Source organism: Nomascus leucogenys, chromosome 5 (assembly GCF_006542625.1).
Source record: "Nomascus leucogenys isolate Asia chromosome 5, Asia_NLE_v1, whole genome shotgun sequence".
Taxonomy (NCBI): domain Eukaryota; kingdom Metazoa; phylum Chordata; class Mammalia; order Primates; family Hylobatidae; genus Nomascus; species Nomascus leucogenys.
Window position 1 is genome coordinate 96,714,513 of NC_044385.1, and position 19,900 is coordinate 96,734,412.

The following is a 19,900-nucleotide window of genomic DNA, read 5'->3' on the forward strand; positions in this document are numbered from 1 at the left end:
ATAATTTATTCTAAAACATTTAGAATACTTGATAATAAATAGATTCTTGAATATTATATGTTATCAACTAAAAAAGCAATGCATTATTTAGTATTGTTAAACTAATTAAATGGCAAGAAGTTTAAAGTCAGGTTCTACCTACACACTCGTTTTAAATTAGAATTGTAATATATCAAAATAGACCTGAGTATTTAAATTCAATTAATAATTTAAAAACTTGCATATAGAAAAAGTAAGAAATGACATTCTCTATATGGAGTACTCAATCCACCTAAGGACATTGATAAAGGAAGGGGTACTGATATATTGGAGATGCTATTCGAGTGAGAATATACATTATAAATGTCTGGTAATAAACACATCTTCCAAGATATATTTTAGAGCTTCTTTTTGAAGTAATAGTTCTATTTTTAAATTGTTCCTGTAGTGACATAAAAATTAGCATGCAGGATTATAATACTGTAGTACACTATCATAATGCGATACTACATTTATTCTTTTTTGAAATATATTACTTGCTAATTTCATACGTAGCAAAAACCATACAACATAATTGTAATATTGTACCTATTGTGCCATTACTGTTATCATTAGGAGATTTCTATGGACTATACAAAAGCAACATAAGAGAAAGTAAAAAGTTGCAAAAACTAATTTGTGTAAATATAAAATTACTGTGATTTGTTATATGAATATGTTTCTATATAGAACAGGAGAGTTTTCATAGCTCCTTTTCTTTGCCATCTCTTTGGAAAAGAAGGTAATATTGGCACCCATTTATTGAGTTCCAAAGAAGAGAGTTTGAGGACACAAGTTAGAATCTTCTTTTCATGAAAAATCAACTTAGGTCCCCATGTTTCATTGCACCAAGGAGCTGGCTGCCTAACCCCAGGAAGATTCAAAAAGACAAACGGTCAGTTCATCAATTGACTACTTACTGCTATTTAGGTAGCCAATACTGAAAACAACTGAGGAATTTAGCCCAGAAATGGTAAGGATATAGTTGGTTTTGTTTGATTTTTAAATTTACTTTTGCTGTTGTAGAAGCTTATATGCTTATTATTTTTCAGAGAATTCTCAGCTACCTAGTGGCATAAAAGAAGCATTGCAAGAGAATCTAAACACTGACAGGGGATGTCACACTGAAAACAATTTGAAACCTGGGTTACCTATACTGAGAAGACCTTTGAAATCTGATAAAAATACAAAAAAAAAAAACTCTTTGGTTTTGTTCATTTCTATGTTTATCTTAAGAAACCAAAATGTCTCCACAAATTGAATACTCAGAAAGAACGAATAATTATATCTCAGTAATAGATTACATAAATTGTTTACAACTTAATAAGCAGAAAGAGGTCTACAAAGATAGGGATAACTCTGGATACTAATTTAAGTGAAAAGTAGAGGAAAGAGCTGGTGATGTTTAAGCCATCAAAGTAAAAATATGTTCACAGTTTCAAACAAATAAAGTTACAACATACACGATTAATTAAATATAATTTCTGCAGCTTCAGAAAACATTAAAAAAAGTATGAAAGTTCAAAAAAAAACCCATGAAATTTAGAGCCATTAAAAACTAGGATGGAAAACTAGTATTTTTCATATTTTTGCATAGTCAGGACTTTCTGAGCAAAGGACTGCATCCAGCACCCAGACTAAGGATGATTTAATGGCAAGCATGTCTTAGATGTTGGAGATTGTGCATTCCTCTGAAGAGATTTAAAGTGTCCTCTCCCCTGGAGCCATTTGTTCACATTCCTTGGTGGTGAAGGAAAGCTACAGATATGTTCTCTTTTCCTCTCCAGAGATGATGTGTTTATATTCCAGAGCCAAGTTCTCTCTTTCCCTCTCCTGAGAAGCAGAGGAACAGATATGCCAGACGCCCTAATAAGCTCTGATTGCTGTAACATTGGAGTCCCTTTCCCATGATTCGACCCATACACAAACATATGCTATCTGCCCTCATCACATTGTCCCATGGGAAATTAGATGTTATCACAAAGCAATCTTACTAGGACCATTTTCGTTTCTCTAATTCCTCAGCAACAGGCCCTCACCTGAAGTCAACCAGATGTGACTGCCCAATCTTGAACATCCCCACCACCTGAGCTGTGAGTCAAAAGAAACCTCTTTTCTTGATACATTACCCAGTCTTGAATATTCTGTTACAGCAACATAAAACCAAATGTATCAGTTATCTTAATCAATGTAAATGATCTAAACTCCCCAATTAAAAAATTTTTCAGTTTTGACAGAAATAAAAAAGGAAAGTCCATGTTGTTCATAAAAAGGCACGTGAAAAATATAAGATCACAGAAATGTTATCGGCAACATACAACTACTCGAGGGGATAGATATGTTTTGTTTGTTATTATATTGCAAAGTTTATCACCCGACATATAGCAAACACTTGATAAATATTTACAAAGAAAAAAGAAAAGATTGCTTTGTGAGTTTTCCTTTCTTATGCAGAAGTTGCTGTTCCTGTAGGATAATCTGTTAGGGTGCAAGTATGATATATATCAGACCCTTCACACTCTCAGATGTGGAAGATCTATCTGTTACGGATTATTTAAATAAATATGCTAGGTAGTTAGTAAGGGAAATATGCTAGGAAAATAAAAATGAATAGGATATAGCTCTGTTCTCAAGTTTTCCATAAGCAAGGAAAACAGTTGTTCGGAGAGCTAAGTGTGTCACAATATAATGTGTCCCTCTTAGCAGAATATATAAAACACTCTGAGAACAAAGAATAATCAATAAAAAGAATGCACTTTATAAAAGTGTTTGGAGAAATTAAAAGAAAATTTGGTGGACATGTAACAAACACTATAGAGAAAAAATTATCTTTTGATTAAGATTATAACTGTGAGGTAATGTATATTTTATTTAATGGATGTCTCTTCAATTTTCAACATGTTCTGAGAATCTATGACTAAATGACTTAATGCAAAAACAAAAAGGTATAGCATATTTTTAATCGGTCTGATCAGAGCTAACTTACCCATAAAATACTCATTGAGTACAGCTATGTGTTTATAACAACATAGTTAGACATATTTTTCCCTGCCAACAACATATTGGCTGTTGTTCTTACCGGCCCTTCAAAGAAGCTTGGATTATGGTAACCCTATTCTAAAAATTATTATGCTATAATATAATGGCTTATTTAGTTGTCCACACTAGGCCTTTACACTTTTTAAGGGCATTAATGATATCTTTTCTATCACAGTTTGTCTGGTGCTATATAAAGTAGACAGTGGGCTATGGCCGATACCTCTAACTGTCCCTCAGTATTCATTTCCTTTTTACGCATTTAGTAATGCATTTATAGTTATTTTAACTGGGCACATGGCTTCTCACCTGGATACTATATTTTCTACCTCTTTCACAGTTAAATGAAGCTATGTAATTGAGCTTTTTATCATGAGTTTTGAGTAGGTATCATAGGTGAAATTTCCGGATATTATACTTAACATGATTGAGGATGCATTTGTCTCTTTTTCTGTCCCTCTTCTGCCTACTTAATGCAAATGCAGCCAAACACTTCTTAACACTTGTAGGAGCAGGGATAAGAATACAAATGGAGATGCACCTAACACGTATAAATATTTAAAAGATATAAATCAAGATAACAAAGTTATGTGCTCTATCTTCCTACCTTGACAATTTACCTTTCTAACAACCTGGAAGGCTAGATTTAAATTTAGAATTTTTCAGACTCATATGAGTTCTACATAAGAACATGGGAATATTAGAAAACCTGGCATCTAGCCCAAGGCCTATAATTATTATCCTATTTCTGCCTCATTTTTTTATTCTACACAGTGAAATCTGTCCCAGATAGCAAGGATGTCCCAGATCACATATCCAAGCCCCATCTACATCCCAAGTAAATGGTCATCCTTTGTTTTTTTTGATACACACATTGGTGTCTAATCTACCCTCAAAATGACAGCCTTGGACAGTTTTAGACAGTTTTTGGCAGGGAGTTCTAAGATCCCAAGTACTCTAACAGTAATGTCAAATTAGGAGGAGAGATTTCAGTTGGGGATACTGGTTTTGGGTTTGCTTCCATGTGCTCAGGAGCATAGAGTAATGAAGTCCAGAGCAAAACCCCCGAAAACCCAGAGCCCAACAAAGCATCCCCGCTTGCCCAGATATAAGGTGTCACTAAATACAGTGATAACGAGCCCGATTCAACAAAGGAGACACGGGCAATGCTCTATGACTGCATTTTCCAATATGGCAGACACGGTTCTGAACTGAGTGGCTAGTTCAGAATTACAAAGATTGTAAGTGTAAAATACATACTCAGTTTTGGTACCATAGTATAAAAAAGGTAAAATAATTCCGTTTATATTTTCCATAGATTGAAATTATAATATTTTGGATATATGAGGATAAATAAAACATTATTAAAATGTTACCTCTTTACTTTTTAAAATGTGGTTACTAGAAAAATTTTTGATTTCATATTTGGCTTGCATATGCCTTGCATTATATGTTTGATGCTCTATAGAATAATAGCGTAGCAACAGTATATGTAGAGTTTGGGTCTCTGGATAGTCTTGTGGAGCAAAATCTCCTACTTGCCAAGAATTGCCCAGTGTCGTTTCCACTATTACTTAACAGGAAAATAAACTACTGTCTCCTTTGAGCACTTTATTCTTGGAACTCTTTGTTATACCCATTTACACTATACTGTATACAAACTCATATACAGATAATTGAGGGGTAATCATGTCAAAAATGAACACAATAGATAAATAAGATAGCAGTCAAAGATAGATTAGCCTTCAAAGAATGAGATGAACAGATACATAAAAAGTATTAAAATACTTACGTGATCCATGTGAGAAGGGATTTTATTTTGTTTATTGTAATAGTCAATAGCTGTGAGAGTTCCTGTTTATAATAGGTCTTCAATAAATATTTGTGAAGTGAATAAATATTGTGTACATGACCAACGGAGATACATGCAAAGCACTAAAGAAATATATCAGCATGACATAGTAGGCAGACATCTTAGAGTAAAGACAATATTCACATAGAAGTGATAGCAGAAAATATTTAACACTAAGGAAGAATAAGAGCAGGCATGGGCTAAACATTAGCAAATTTATATTTTTTCTTTTATTCAGTTCCAATATACTCATAAGATAACTAACTTAAGAAGATATGAGGCACCTTGGATGCACTTGCTTCAAGTGTCAAGGATTTATGCAAAGCACTAGAAGTAAAATATATCTTTATCATATGATATTAGGTGCCTTATTTGAATGTTGGTTTTTAAGCAATATCTGTCGATACTAAAAAGTAATTACCAACAATGCTCTTCTAAAATATTACTGTTATTCCTAAATTATCATTGTGTAATTTTAGTAGAAATAATCTGTTTTGTCATCTTTATTTTAAATCGAAGGGATTTCATAAATGCATGTGGTTAACAAATCGTTTTTGGTGGTTCTTTATTTGTTTTTAATAGCAATTTCTTCACAGAGTATTTGGGAAAAGCAAAAAAAAAAAACAATAAATAAGGGTAAGCTTTTAACTGTTAAAGAGTAGTTCTGAGATAGCTATCATTCAACAAAAGTGTATTATCTTCCAATACTTGAAAATTTGAAAAGTCTCTGTATAGTGAGTTAAATGAAAAAATATTCAATTATATGTTTAAATATAATTCTTGTTTTACACAAAGCTTTTTTAATATGAACAAGTTTTAAAGACTTTTAAACAGTAACTTTTAAATAGTAACGTAAAATTCCCCTTTATACATAGACTACATAATTTGATTTCTAGAAAGTTTGCTGAATAGAATTATTTTACTACTATTAAATATGTATGGACTTCTAATGATTCCCTGGGCTGTTGCAAACATGTAGGACAAGTAATGTTTAAATTTAAAGAGAAAAACCAGAGGGTTTGTTTTTAATTGTTCAGATTTTGTTCTTTTGGGTAAATGAAATACTGAAAATTTAGAAATTTTTGAAAATGTGCAGCAAATTATTTGGATGTCTTTTTTAAAAATTTGAGGGATGTCAATAGATACCTAACCAATGCAACGGGTGTGATTAATCTTAACTATTTACTTCACTAAACGTGATGATGAATGTTTTTAAAAATCCAGTAAAACCTGACCTCCAATAACTGTTTGTTACAGTCTTAGAGAGACTCTTATAAATATATCCCTTGAGAGCTGTAAGTGACGTTATTAAAGATAATTTACCAATAGATTCTGAATATGTACTTGATAACTGCATGAAGTCCACATTGGTATTTCATAAAAGACTGATAGAAGAATAACTGGGAGGTATAGATATAAAAAAAATGACTGAATTTAAAACATGGTGAATATATTATTTTAAATAATTTTCTTAACATGCTTTCTACAGTATTTTATTTCTACAAAAGAATGCCTTTGCAATTTACTTAAATAATTGGCAAATATCTATCTTTATTAGTATGCTTTAGGTAAGTGGAAAAATGTTACTTGGATTAATTTTATTTTTGATTGAAATGTTTGCCTTGTCTTTAATACTAAAAAAAATTCTCATTCATTCGCTTACCTCCCTGTTCCTTGCCTCCCTCTGTGTATGTTAGCCAGAATGTATACAAGTAACAACATGTTGAACAGAAGTGACAATGGAAAGTAATAATCCTAGGTTTCTAAAATAGTGCTGTAAATTTTACTAATTCTAGGTGCACCTTTAATTTCATGAACCCTTGGGAAATTCGTTCTAATTTTATGAGAACTTTATATGAGCTCATTATCCAAATCTGATTCAAAAACTATTTCTAAAATCAAATGTCTAAACAGAAGCCAAAAATTATTCATACACCATGAAGAAAAAAATAAAAATTAAACCTAAGGTGACTTCAATGTGAGCCAAATGGCATAATGAACCTATAAAATGCTTAGTGGAATGCAGTCAGGCTTGCAGATGTGTTTATCAAAAGGGAATGTTCTGCTTTCATATTTATTATGATCTTTCACTGATTTAAAACTCCTATATACTGAAACTCAGCAAACATCTTTAATTTACATAAAGCACCACATTTAAAAAAAAACTAATAAAAATGGATTTAAAAAGCAGTTTATTTTATTGTGCCAGTCTCAGCAATTAGAAAGGAGAAAGATGTTATTGAGCCTAAAAAATATTTGATAAAGACTATATCAATGTATTTCCTTAAGAGTTAATAATACTGCAATGGGATTCATAAATGCCATCTACCTTCATTTCATTGCTTGAAATCAATGAACTGGATCTTCAGAATAAAATTTCAATAACATATTTAAGAACCAAATAAGCAACATTTTTTATTTCTAATAAGTTGAAAAGGAAAACGATGGTCTAGTTTACTTGCAAGGAGTTTGTTCTAAGTGATTTTTTACTTTTCAGACTGTTGGGCTAATGATTAACGTCATATACCGTACATCTTCGTCTAGAAGCTATGGTGTCTATTAAATGTAATTACCTTTCCCCATGGCTTTAAATTGACGGCAGATTCAAAATGAAGGTGGCTTCTATTAAATTTAATTACTTCCCCCTGAAGCTTACTTGGCAAAACTGTGACTAGTAATGAAAGTGGATTCCATAAAAAAGCTGCATGGTCAAGGTGTGGCTGTTAAATTAGCTATGCTATTAATGAAAAAAAAAATGGAAAACAATATTTAAAGTGGGGCTTTATCAGTCATGTGTATTTTTGAGACATTATGACTGATAAATTAAGTTCTCAGCTTTTAATTAATTGTTTTCAACTTTCTATCAATAGATTATATGGATATGCACACATCTATGTCAATTAATAATAAGAATAATTAAGGAAAGATGCCAATTTTCAAAAAAGCTTCATCTAGTACTTCCGTGTACACAAAATAGTGACCTTTATATCACTTAATTCAACTGATGTTTTAAGTCAGCATGATGTAATAAAGGAGGAAAACACAAAAAAATAGAAAAACAAATCCTGTTGTTACTAGACACATAGTTATTTCTTTCTGAGCTGTTTATCTGATTTGAGACACAGCGCTAATAATATGACTAATCTACTTAATGTAAGTATTAGGAAAATTGGAAAAAATATGTTATCTATGATTGCTTTGTAAGTCTCTGGCTTAAAAAAAAACACCTATTTTTGATTACTTTATTTTTCTGGATCAAAATCAATTTGTCAACTCCCCTTACATTAATTCATTCTTCAATGTCCAACGTATTGGGTGCTCACTATGTGCCAGTCGTGTGTTACAGGTAACCTATCTATAGGATTCTAGTGGAGAGAAGGGAGTTAGGAGTTAGTAAAGACAAAAGGCAATAAATACTTGGTCACCCAGAGAAGTTCCAGAGTCCATTGCTTCATCACTGATAGAAATATACTATAGCCAAACTTAGCATCTACCTGTCCATTCAGCCACCACATAGGCGACACAGGCTGGCTTACGCATGAGTGAGGCACCAGCCTGCAGAGTGCCTCAGCTCCAGGGGATGCATGTCAATTTCCCTGAGTGGTCTCCTGAAAGAAAACCTCTCACTTCTTGGGTAGGAGGATAGCAACTTCTGTCTTTCTTCCTGGGTTTGAGAGATGGTCTCAGCATCAGAGAATGTCAACATTACTCCCAAGAAAATTCTTTTATCTAATTATCTTTCCTTTGGCATACTTTAACACATGTTATACAATGTCATAAATGTTTTTAAATATGGTCTTTATATTCGATTTAGTCATGAACCAATTATATTTCCTGCGTATGTTCAGAATACTCACTTATGCCTCCCACTTATTTTTATACCTGTTTTCTATTATATATCACATAAAAATGTTTCGTTTTAATGTTATTTTGAAATGTGGTAGTTGTGAGCATCAAAAACCAGAACATAAACATAACTAGATAACCTAGGCTACTAAGAGGGTCAGGGAAGTCTCTTAGAAGAAGTGAAATATGAGAAGAAATGGAAAAGAAGAATGCATAAGAGATTGCCAAATACGAAGCATAGGAAGAGAATATCAAACAAATGGAACAGAACATAAAAGGACTGCAGTGCAGTGGCGTGATCACAGCTCACTGCAGCCTTGAACTCCTGAGCTCAAGGAATTCTCCTGCCTCAGCCTCCCAAATAACTGGGACTACAGGTGCACACCATTATGACCAGTTAATTTCTTTTCCCTTCCTCCCTCCCCTCCCTCCATCCTTCCCTCCTCTCCCTCCCTTCCTCCCTCCCTCCCTTCTTCCTTCCTTCCTTCCTTCCTTTTCTATTCTTTTCTTTCCTTTTCTTTTCTTTTTCCTTCCTTCCTTCCTTCCTTCCTTCCTTCCTTCCTTCCTTCCTTCCTTCCTTCCTTCCTTTCTTTCCTTCTTCTTTCTTTCTTTTCTTTCCTTCTTTCTATCTTTGGCTCTCACTCTGTTGCCCAACTGGTCTGGAACCATTGTTCTCATCCTCCCTCCTTGGGCTTTCAAAATTCTGAGATTACAGTCGTAAGCCACCACACCAGCCTACAGCATCATTTATTTGGAGAACCTAACTAGAAGAGCGAATGAAATGTAGCGTGATGAACGATATGCAAATAGGCCTACTTTGCAATTGAACTTCAGTGTGACAAAGAGTTTGCTGCCTAGCATCCTTGGATTTGTTCCAATAAATCTTCTTTAGATAAACAAAATTTTATAAATTAAATGACTTATTTTGGAAATGTTACTGTCATCTTTTTATGTTGAGTAGTATTTTCAATGAACTTGCTTTTATGGTTAATAATAAAGCTTATATGCTGGAAATTCTATATTATTATTTATTCTATCATTATAAGGAGTATGTCTGTCTTGTTCACTATTGTACCTTTAATTTACAGCTAAGTGTTTTGAATCTAGTATCACAATGGTTACTCTATAAATGTTTGTTAATACATTTCTGTATAATGCTGATAAAATATGTAAAATACAGAAAGTATAAGTTTTACAAAGAACACCAGTAAATGTCACTGGTTACCACACAATTAATGGCTTAAAATAACCAATTTAAATGTATTACCTCATAGTTCTGGAGGTCAGAAGTCTATCACAGATAACTCTTGCCTAAAATCAAAGTATCCACAGAGCAGCTTTCTCTGGGGGCTGTAGGAAAGATTCTATTTCTTTTCCTTTTCCAGCTTCTAGCAGCCACCTGCAGTCCTTTGATCATAGCACCCTTCCTCCATCTTCAAAGCTAACATTGCATCTCCTTTTCCAGTGTGCTACAGTCATCATTTCGTCTTATTTTTCTCCTCCTGCCACCCTCTTCCATTTTTAAGGACACTTATGATTACATTAGGCCCAGTTGTGTAATTCCAAGAAATATCTCCATCTTACATTCAACTGATTAGCAAAATTAATTGTATCCACTACCTTAATTCCTCTTTGCCATGTGACCTAATAGGTTTCAGCTGCAGTTTCCAGCCTCAGAGTTTCCAGGGAATAGAACATGAGCATTTTTATTGAAGGGTTGGGACTAAAGAAGAAAGGCCATTATTCTACCTACCTCAATCAATAATACTGGAAGCATTGGTTTGATACAAAATTTGATCTATTGGCTGGGTGCGTGGGCTCATGCCTGTAATCCCAGCACTTTGGGATGCTGAGGTGGGCAGATCATAAGGTCAAGAGATCAAGACCATCCTGGCCAACATGGAGAAACCCCGTCTCTACTAAAAATACAAAAATTAGCTGGGTGCGGTGGTGCATGCCTGTAGTCCCAGCTACTTGGGAGGCTGAGGCAGGAGAATTGCTTAAACCTGAGAAGCGGAGGTTGCAGTAAGCCAAGATTGTGCCACTGTACTCCAGCCTGGCAACAGAGTGAGGCTGAGACTCTGTCTCAACAACAACAAAATTGATCTCTTAGGCTGTAATGGCCTCCATATCAGCCAGGTTATGCTGCCATACCAAAGAAGCCCTAAATTTAAGATTTATTTCATTCAAATGTACATCACTCTGTGACGCAGTGTGACACAGCAGCTATTATCTCATTGCTTGTTGCTATGAGATAGTAAAAAGTACTTGTGGGGTTTGGGTTTCCCAGAAAAGGGAAACTCTATCCCAGAAGTGACACACGTTATTGCAGCTCAAAATTTGTTCACCAAAATAACTCAAAAGTCTCTGCCTATGGAAAGAGACAACGAAATGCAATCTTTACCATGTACTCAGTTGCTAGAGAGTTGAAATATCTGGTGTATATTAATGACAAACATTCCTCTTTTGACTCCTATCACCCATGCTCAAAGAAGAAAATTGCCAGTTTGTTGGTAGATGACTTTGGAAGTACAATAAAATGATAATATTAAAAATAATTTTTTCAATTTTTAAATGACATATAATCTATATGCGTTGATGAATGAAAACAATTATTTTCATTAATTAGAGAAACACTCTGGTTTATCATAAACCACAGAGAATTGATTAGTAAAATTAAGATAAAAGAGAAAGAACCCCAAAACAGATGCTTCTTAAATGCTTCGGCTAGGAAATAAAAATCAGTTTCAGAAGGCATTTTGATATAATTAATACATGTTAAATGCAGTTATCTGTGGCTTTAATAGAAATATACTAGCTTGTTACATTATATAAATAGAAAAACTTTGTGTGTAAAAGAAGTAAGGCAAGCGGGTTGATTTAATTAGGCAAACTGAGTCGAATGTAATAATCTGATACTTTGCCAAATTTGAATTACCATTGAAAAGTTTAAAATGATCCTTAAAAAATATTATGTGATACAGTTTTAAAATGTGTTGAATGAGTTTAAAAGTACAAGTTTTTTTCTCTGTGCTGATATAGTCTACTGTTTTTGTTCTTGGGATTTTTAGTGGCTTCAAATCCCAGCTTCGTGTGTGATACCTAGTTGAGAGATTATATATCTCATGTTACTCTCCACATTGAAAACAAATTCCGAAAAAGATAGTCAAAAATATTTACATATAAATAAAATTGGTAGCTTGACCAAAAAAAATGTACGATCTATGTAGAGCTCTCTAAAGGGGAACCTTGAAAGTGAAATAAGAACCAAAACTACTTTTTATCTTAATTATGTGATCTGAGGGTATCTGATGTATACTGGAGACCCTAAGCTTCTGTTTTGATTATTATTTTAAAGACTACAGGGGAAAAGGAAATAAATCCCCAGACCTAAATAAGATGGAATCTCTAATAGGAGACATCTCTATAAAACTAGGACATCAAAGAGTTATTTATATCTGCTAAAAAATTGATTAATGAGAGATAAAAACTATTTTGTGCTATTTCCAACTTTGAAACAAGATGGACAGGAACAAATCTTTGGAATATTTAGACAATCTGTAACTACAAGCTGGCTGTATTAGTCCATTTTCATGCTGCTGATAAAGACATACCTGAGACTGGGTAATTAATAAAGAAAAAGAGGGTTAATGGGCTTACAGTTCCACGTGGCTGGGGAGGTCTCACAATAATGGCATAAGGCAAAAGGAACATCTTACATGGCAGCACACAAGAGATAATGAAAGCCAAGCAAATGGGGAAACCCCTTATAAAATCACCAGATCTCATGAGATTTATGTACTACCAGGAGAACAGTATGGGGGAACCACCTCCATGATTCAATTATCTCCCACTGGATCCCTCCCACAATATGTGGAAATTATGATAGCTACAATTCAAGATGAGATTTTGGTGGGGACACAGCCAAACCATATCGTTTCACCCCGGCCCCTCCCAAATCTCATGTCCTTACATTTAAAAACCAATCATGCCTTCCCAACAGTCCCCCAAAGTCTTATTTCAGCATTAACTCAAAAGTCCACAGTCCAAAGCCTCATCAGAGACAAGGCCAGTATGAGACTATAAAATTAAAAGTAAGTTAGTTACTTCCCAGATACTATGGGATACAGGCATTGGGTAAATACACACATTCAAAATGGGAGAAATTGGCCAAAATGAAGGGGCCACAGACTCCATGCAAGCCCAAAATCCAGTGGGGCAATCAAATCTTAAGCTCCAAAATGATCTCCTTTGATTCCATGTCTCACATCCAGGTCACGTTGATCCAAGAGGTGGGTCCCAAGGTCTTGGGCTGCTCTGCTTCCGTGGCTTTGCAGAATACAGCCTCCCTCCTGGCTGCTTTCACAGGCTGGCATTAAGTGTCTGTGGCTTTTCCAGGCTCATGCTGCAAGCTAGCAGTGGATCTACCACTCTGGTGTCAGGAGGAAGGTGGCCCTCTTCTCATAGCTCCACTAGGTAGTGCCTCAGTGAGGATTCAGTGTAAGGGCTTCAACCTCACATTTCCCTTCTGCACTGCCCTAGCATAGGTTCTCCATGAGGGCCCTGCCCATGGAGCAAACTTCTGCCTGGACATCCAAGCATTTCCACACATCTTCTGAAATCCAGGCAGAGGTTCCAAACCTCATTTCATGAATTCTGTTCACCTGCAGGCTCAACACCATGTGGAAGCTCCCAAGGCTTGGGGCTTGTACCCATTGAAGCCATGGCCCAAGCTGTACCCTGGATCCTTTTGCCATGGCTAGAGTGGATGGGACGTAGGCCACCAAGTCCCTAAGCTGCACAAAGCAGCGGGGCCCTGGGCCTGGCTCACAAAACTATTCTTTCCCCCTAGACCTCTGGACCAGTGATGGGAGGGGCTGCTGCAAAGACCTCTGACATGTCCTGGAGACATTTTCTCCGTTGTCTTGGTGATTAACATTTGGTTCCTAGCTACTTATGCAAATTTCTGCAACCAGCTTGAATTTCTCTTCAGAAAATGTTTTCTTTTCTATCGCATCATCAGGCGGCAAATTTATTGAACTTTTATGCCCTGTTTTCCTTTTAAAACTGAATGCTTTTTAACAGCACCTAAGTCACCTTTGAATGCTTTGCAGCTTAGAAATTTCTTCCACCAGATACCCTAAATCATCTCCCTCATGTTGAAATTTCCACAAATCTCTAGGGCAGGGGCAAAATACTGCCATTCTCTTTGCTACAACATAGCAAGAGTCATCTTTACTCTGGTTTCCAACAATTTCCTCATCTCCATCTGAGACCACCTCAGCCTGGATTTTGTTGTCTATATCATTATCAGCATTTTGGTCAAAGCCATTCAACAAGTCACTAGGAAATTCCAAACTTTCCCACATTTTCCTGTCTTCTTCTGAGCCCTCCAAACTATTCCCACCTCTGCTTGTTACCCAGTTCCAAAATTGCTTCCACATTTTCAGGTATCTTTACAGCAGCACCCCATTCTACCAGTTTACTGTATTAGTCCATTTTCACACTGCTGATAAAGACATACCTGAGACTATGTAAATTATAAAGAAAAAGAGGTTTAATGGACTCACAGTTCCATGTGGCTGGAGTGGGGTGGCTCAAAATCATTTTGGAAGATGAAAGGAATGCCTTACATGGCAGCATGCAAGACAGAATGAGAGCCAAGCAACAGGGTTTCCCCTTATAAAACCATCAGATCTCATGAGACTTATTCATTACCAGGAGAATAGTATGAGAGAAATTGCTCTCACAATTCAATTATTTCCTACTGACTCCCTCCCACAACACATGAGAATTACGGCAGCTACAATTCAAGAAGAGACCTGGGTAGGGACAGAGGCAACCCATACCACTGGCTTTCATATACATTTGTTTTATGATACCATTATAATTATGACAGTGGCAGGAGGCCGACAAATCCTAGGCAGACAGGAGTGAGTCCCTAGTGAAACCCAATCTTTAAAACTCTTCCCTAATTTGGATTTTTATACTGCCATGCCCACCTTCAAGTGGTGCCTTTGTTTTAGCCTTTTTTTTTTTTTTTTTTTTTTGCATACTCACAAATCAATCAGCATGCACTCTCCCGTTAAAAGCCCTGGACCCAGTCATAACGGAGAGAGAAACCACCCAACTTCAGGTAGGGAACCACTGTTATGTTCCCTCTCCACTGAGTGCTGTTCCATCACTCAACAAAATTCTTCTCTGTCCTCATTACCCTTCAATCGTCAGTGTAACCTCATTCTTCTTGGATGTGAGAAAAGAACTCGGGAACCTCCAAACCCGGGTATGAGTGTACACCCAGCCCAGCTACAGACTGATCCAGGGCATGATCCAGGTGCAGCCTGGTGAGCTGAATGGGTGGGGCACCTCCTGAGCAGGTCCTGGGCCAAGTGAGACCTGGATGGGGGGGTGTCACCAGCAGTGGAGGTTCCCGGCTGGCAAAGTGGCCAAGAAAAATCTTACATCACTTCTAGGCTCTAAATCCTTGAAAGAGAATATAGAAAATGTGATTGGTATAAGCGGAAATTGATCCTTCTTTTCTTGTATTACTCTTGTTGGATTCAGGTAGCATAAAGAGATTTAGAAGTTAATCCTTCGCTTTGTTTTTTGAGCATTTGTGTATAATTTTGTCTGAAAAGTAAAATGACCTAGCTCTTGAATATTTGCTAAAGTATAACTGTAAATTCATCTATTGTTGGTATTTTTGGTGATACTATTTAATTACTCTTTTATATATTTAATGATTATAGGACTTTGAAAAGTATCTACTAATATCCAAGGGTAACATGAATAAATACCTCCCATAATTATTCCTGCAGGTGAATCATTTTTCCTATTTCATCTATTGAGCTCTTTGGTAAGGAGTCTCCAATGTCTCCCACCTACCTCAGATAATAGGCTAAAACCAGAAAAATTGTCTCCAGTCCATCATTATCCATTTGGTTTTAGACTTTTTTAAAAAGTATTAAATTGATATTCTCAATCTAATCAATGATGCTGGTGGATTGACACTGGATTGCAGTTGTTTATTTCTGTTCCTAGAAATTGCTATTATTTTGTTTCCCTGCCCTGGAAAGACAATAAGATATTCAGTTAGGTCTTTCAGAAGTTTTCAGTTTAGTTCATCCTCAGAATTTGGCAAATATCTTGGTTAACAGATGTGTCACATGTTTCTGGCCAATTCAGTCACAAATTTTATTTCTGTAACCATGAGAAAATGCAAAATCTCTGCTGATTTATCAGTCCCTCTTCTGTCAGAGACCAAGTCTCAATTCTTGATCTCTACATACACATGGAATCTGGAAGTTACCTCCAGGGGAAAAGTGACTATTGTTCCTCAGAGTCTAGGACTTTAAAGTCATCTTTGTTTAAGGTCTCCATTCCCCTCACCAATTGCAAAAATGGATCTTTGGTTTTTAAACACCTATCTTTTACACTCTAGGGGATTTTGCTCTGACTTTCAGAAGCTTTATACCCAGCCTTTCAATGCTTTGCATAGTCTTAGAACAAAGAACATGTCTTGTGGAGCAAAGGGTCGTACGTATAGGTCAAACGTGTAGGTTATCCTGGTCTCTGGATTGTCACTGTTGCCCTATGTGATGACAAAAACCTTTCTTGGATTCTCTTTCTCCTATATTGATTCTTCCAGAAATCACAGTTGTACTCATTTATGAGTATATGATACAATATAATGTTGTACTCACTAAGGACAGTTTTCCTGAGGGAGGATACATAAAGAGCATCCTGTGATGACCAATGATCCTTCATGTGCCACCTTAGTGTAGTGACATATTGGAATCATTTAGAAGATCTTCCCTTTAATAATGACAACTACAAAAGAAACAAGCAAACAAACAAAAAATGTAACCATTGAATTCATAGAATGAGGTCTCTTGAGAAGGAAAGTGGAGGATCAATTGGAAGCATATATTACATGCTTTGGGTGATTTAAGGAGTCTTTCCTTGGTTCTAAATGGGAATGGAATGGAACTGAAGATAAAAAGAATCTTTGTTTTAATTATTAAAAAGTGATGTGAGACAAACTATACAAATAATCCTTGAAAGTAAATCTCAGTGTGTGCACAGAAGGGCACCACATAAATTGCCAGGTATAGTTGGGCTACTCTGGTTTGGACTTTTTACATTTTGCTAATATCCAAGTGGTCTTTCTTCTAGAAGCTACACATTTTAAGGCCAACTCACTTTCACTAGTAATAACACAAATAAATGAAATACACATTCTCTTCTAGTAAACCATGGGTTTACAAAGACCTAATGTGGCTTTTAAGTGTGATTAATTGTGAAATCTCTTTTCTTTCATTGCATTCATTTAGCCTACTCCTCTACAATCCCATGTGACCAACAGAGAAATCCCAGCTGTACTTTGAAGGGGAAAAGTCTTACTCTCTCACTCTAAAGATGCCAGCAACTTACTCTATCAAACTCCTAACCTCATTCACCTTCTGTCTCTGCCTTCCTAGAATCAATTGAATTTATTCTAAGAACATGGTACACTTCAGGATATTTACTCTTAAATCATTGAGATAATAAAAAAACTTTTTAAAAAAATTTTACTTAAAGTTCTGGGATACATGTGCAGAACATGCAGATTTGTTACAGAATTATACATGTGCAATCTTATTTAAAAAAAAAAAAAAGCTGGGTGTGATTCTCCAAGGGAGAAACAAAACCCTTTAAGGTTTCAAGCAAGTAACCAGTTCTGAGCCAGGACTCTTCTGGTTGGCAGCTTCCCTGGAAGATGATTGCAGTGGGAACTGAAATAACTGGATACACAGAACTGCAATGCCAAGGCGTTTGAACATGTTAACAATGAATGAGGAAGATCATTCTCCCAGGGGTAAGAATTCTTGTATTGTGTTCTGGTACTTGGACAAAGAAAATTGAACCTCAGCATTCAAATAGCAGCATCAGATGATTTCATTTCAAAGCAGAATTAAAACATTCCAGGGGTTGTGCAAAGCAAACTACATAGACTTATAAAGAAAGTGTTAAAATGTCTATTTCTATTTATTTTATTTTTAAAATATAACCATTGAGTTGTTTAAGCCTTTAGTGCACTAATTGATATGTCAATCTTACTCTAGTCTATTTCATATCAGTTGTTGCCTTTATGATGGAGGATTTGCCAGAAAAGCAGATTCTCTTCAACGTAGAAGAGCTGAAGGAGCATCTTCATGGGTTTCAGGTACTGAGGAATATTTCATGTATAGTTCCATAATTAATAGATGTAAGACTTAATCACTCAGTTTTAACTAAACTAACCCACATAAAATGGACAAGTAGGTTAAAAAAGATTTCTACAACATATGGGTTGTTAATAGTCTCAAAGATTTAAGCACAGGCAGAAAACAAGATTATAGTTGGAGTAGACAATTTACTGCTCAAAGCTATCTTTGTCTGCCTCATTCTGAGGTAAAATATTTGTAGCATAACTGTATCTAACAACTTTTATAAATAAAATTTAATATTATCAGAAATATAGTTTGAAAATTAGATTTACACTCATGGACATTAATAGCCTTACCTTAAAATGTATATTTTTCTTTGGGAATTTAGTTATCATTAATTTTATGCCACTATTATTAGAAAGATATCTTACTAATTTATGTTTATGTGAATGCCTTATTAGATATACAATCTATTAGTACAGAAGTTCATGTATACACTCTATACCTCAATAAATACACACATACTATATTGGAGTGGCGTAATCTAAAAGTGTAGAGACTAATTTAGAATACCTAAACCTAATTTGGAAATATATAAATTTCTCATTTCCAAGCAAACATTTTCAGACTGTGGACGGATATTCAAACTGTTTATTTCAGAAAAATGCGGTAAAGCAAATATTGGTCATTTCTAAAGATAAGAAGTAGATGTAAAACTTCCAAGTAATTTCCTACAAAGTCATTAAAACTATCCAAACAAGTAACTCCATCATCTTGAAATTTAGTTAATTTGCAAATTTGCATCTAGACCGTATAGGTTCATATTTACAGTTACATTTTATGGCAGTGAGAAGAAAAGAAGAGTGGACTGATAAAATGTAAGACCACCTTGATGTGAAAACCTAATTCTCCTTTCAAATACATAGCTAGAAATTTCAGAGATGTTAAAAATCTTTAAGTTAGTGCTGCAGACAGTGTAAGGGGATCAAAGTTATAGCTTAAAGTATTTTCTTTGATTAGGAAGATACTGGATTCCAAATGCTTTACATATACTCTTTTACAATAATCGGTAATATTAATACCATTTCTCTACAACTGCCACCACCAACAACAAAAGTCTGTGATATTGTATATTTCCAAACTAATACAAGTATATAACATAGGTATAGTTTGAGTCTATCTCTCCCCAGCTTTAATCCTCATCATTTTCAATGACTTCAATAGTGCTCAAACCATTCTGCCAAAACACAAAGGTCCTCAGGAAATACTTCAAACTCTGCAATAATGATAGGTAGTAGTAAATTATAATTAACTTGATTTTACTCTCTGGTCATTTTTATAGGTATAATTCTCTTCAGTATTAGATTTTCCCACTACAAATGTTGAAATAAGGAGCTCTCTTTCCAGTAAAATATGGTAACCCAATGCTTTGCAAGTCCTAATTCTCCTGTATGTGCTAGAAATAATCTCATAGAATTTAAATAAATGGATACAAAAGTGTTTGTTAGGCACACATTTCACAATATTTGGAAACAAACTGAGGAACTAGAGATGTTGATAAGAAAATGAATAATGCACCCATTCCTGGTGAAATTTTCCAGACAAAATAAATACAATCTCAGAAGAAAAAAAAAGCTATTTAAATTGGTAATTTTTAATGGTAAAATAAAACAAACCTTATCAAAATCACATTATTAAGCAAACATACCCTGTACTGCTTTGTAGAGTACTTACATATTTTGATTGCCACTTATAAATTACAATTTTTTTGTTCTATTCTGTCTCTATTGACAAAAGTTTTGTGCTAAATTCAGTTGGATTATAAAGCTAAAAAATGGAGCAAATGTTTTAAAATGTCCTCTAAGTTTAAATACTCAATTTAGAAAAGCATAAAATCTCATTTACATCAAACATTTTCAAGCTGCAAGTGGATATTAAGGCTGTCTATTTCAGGAATATT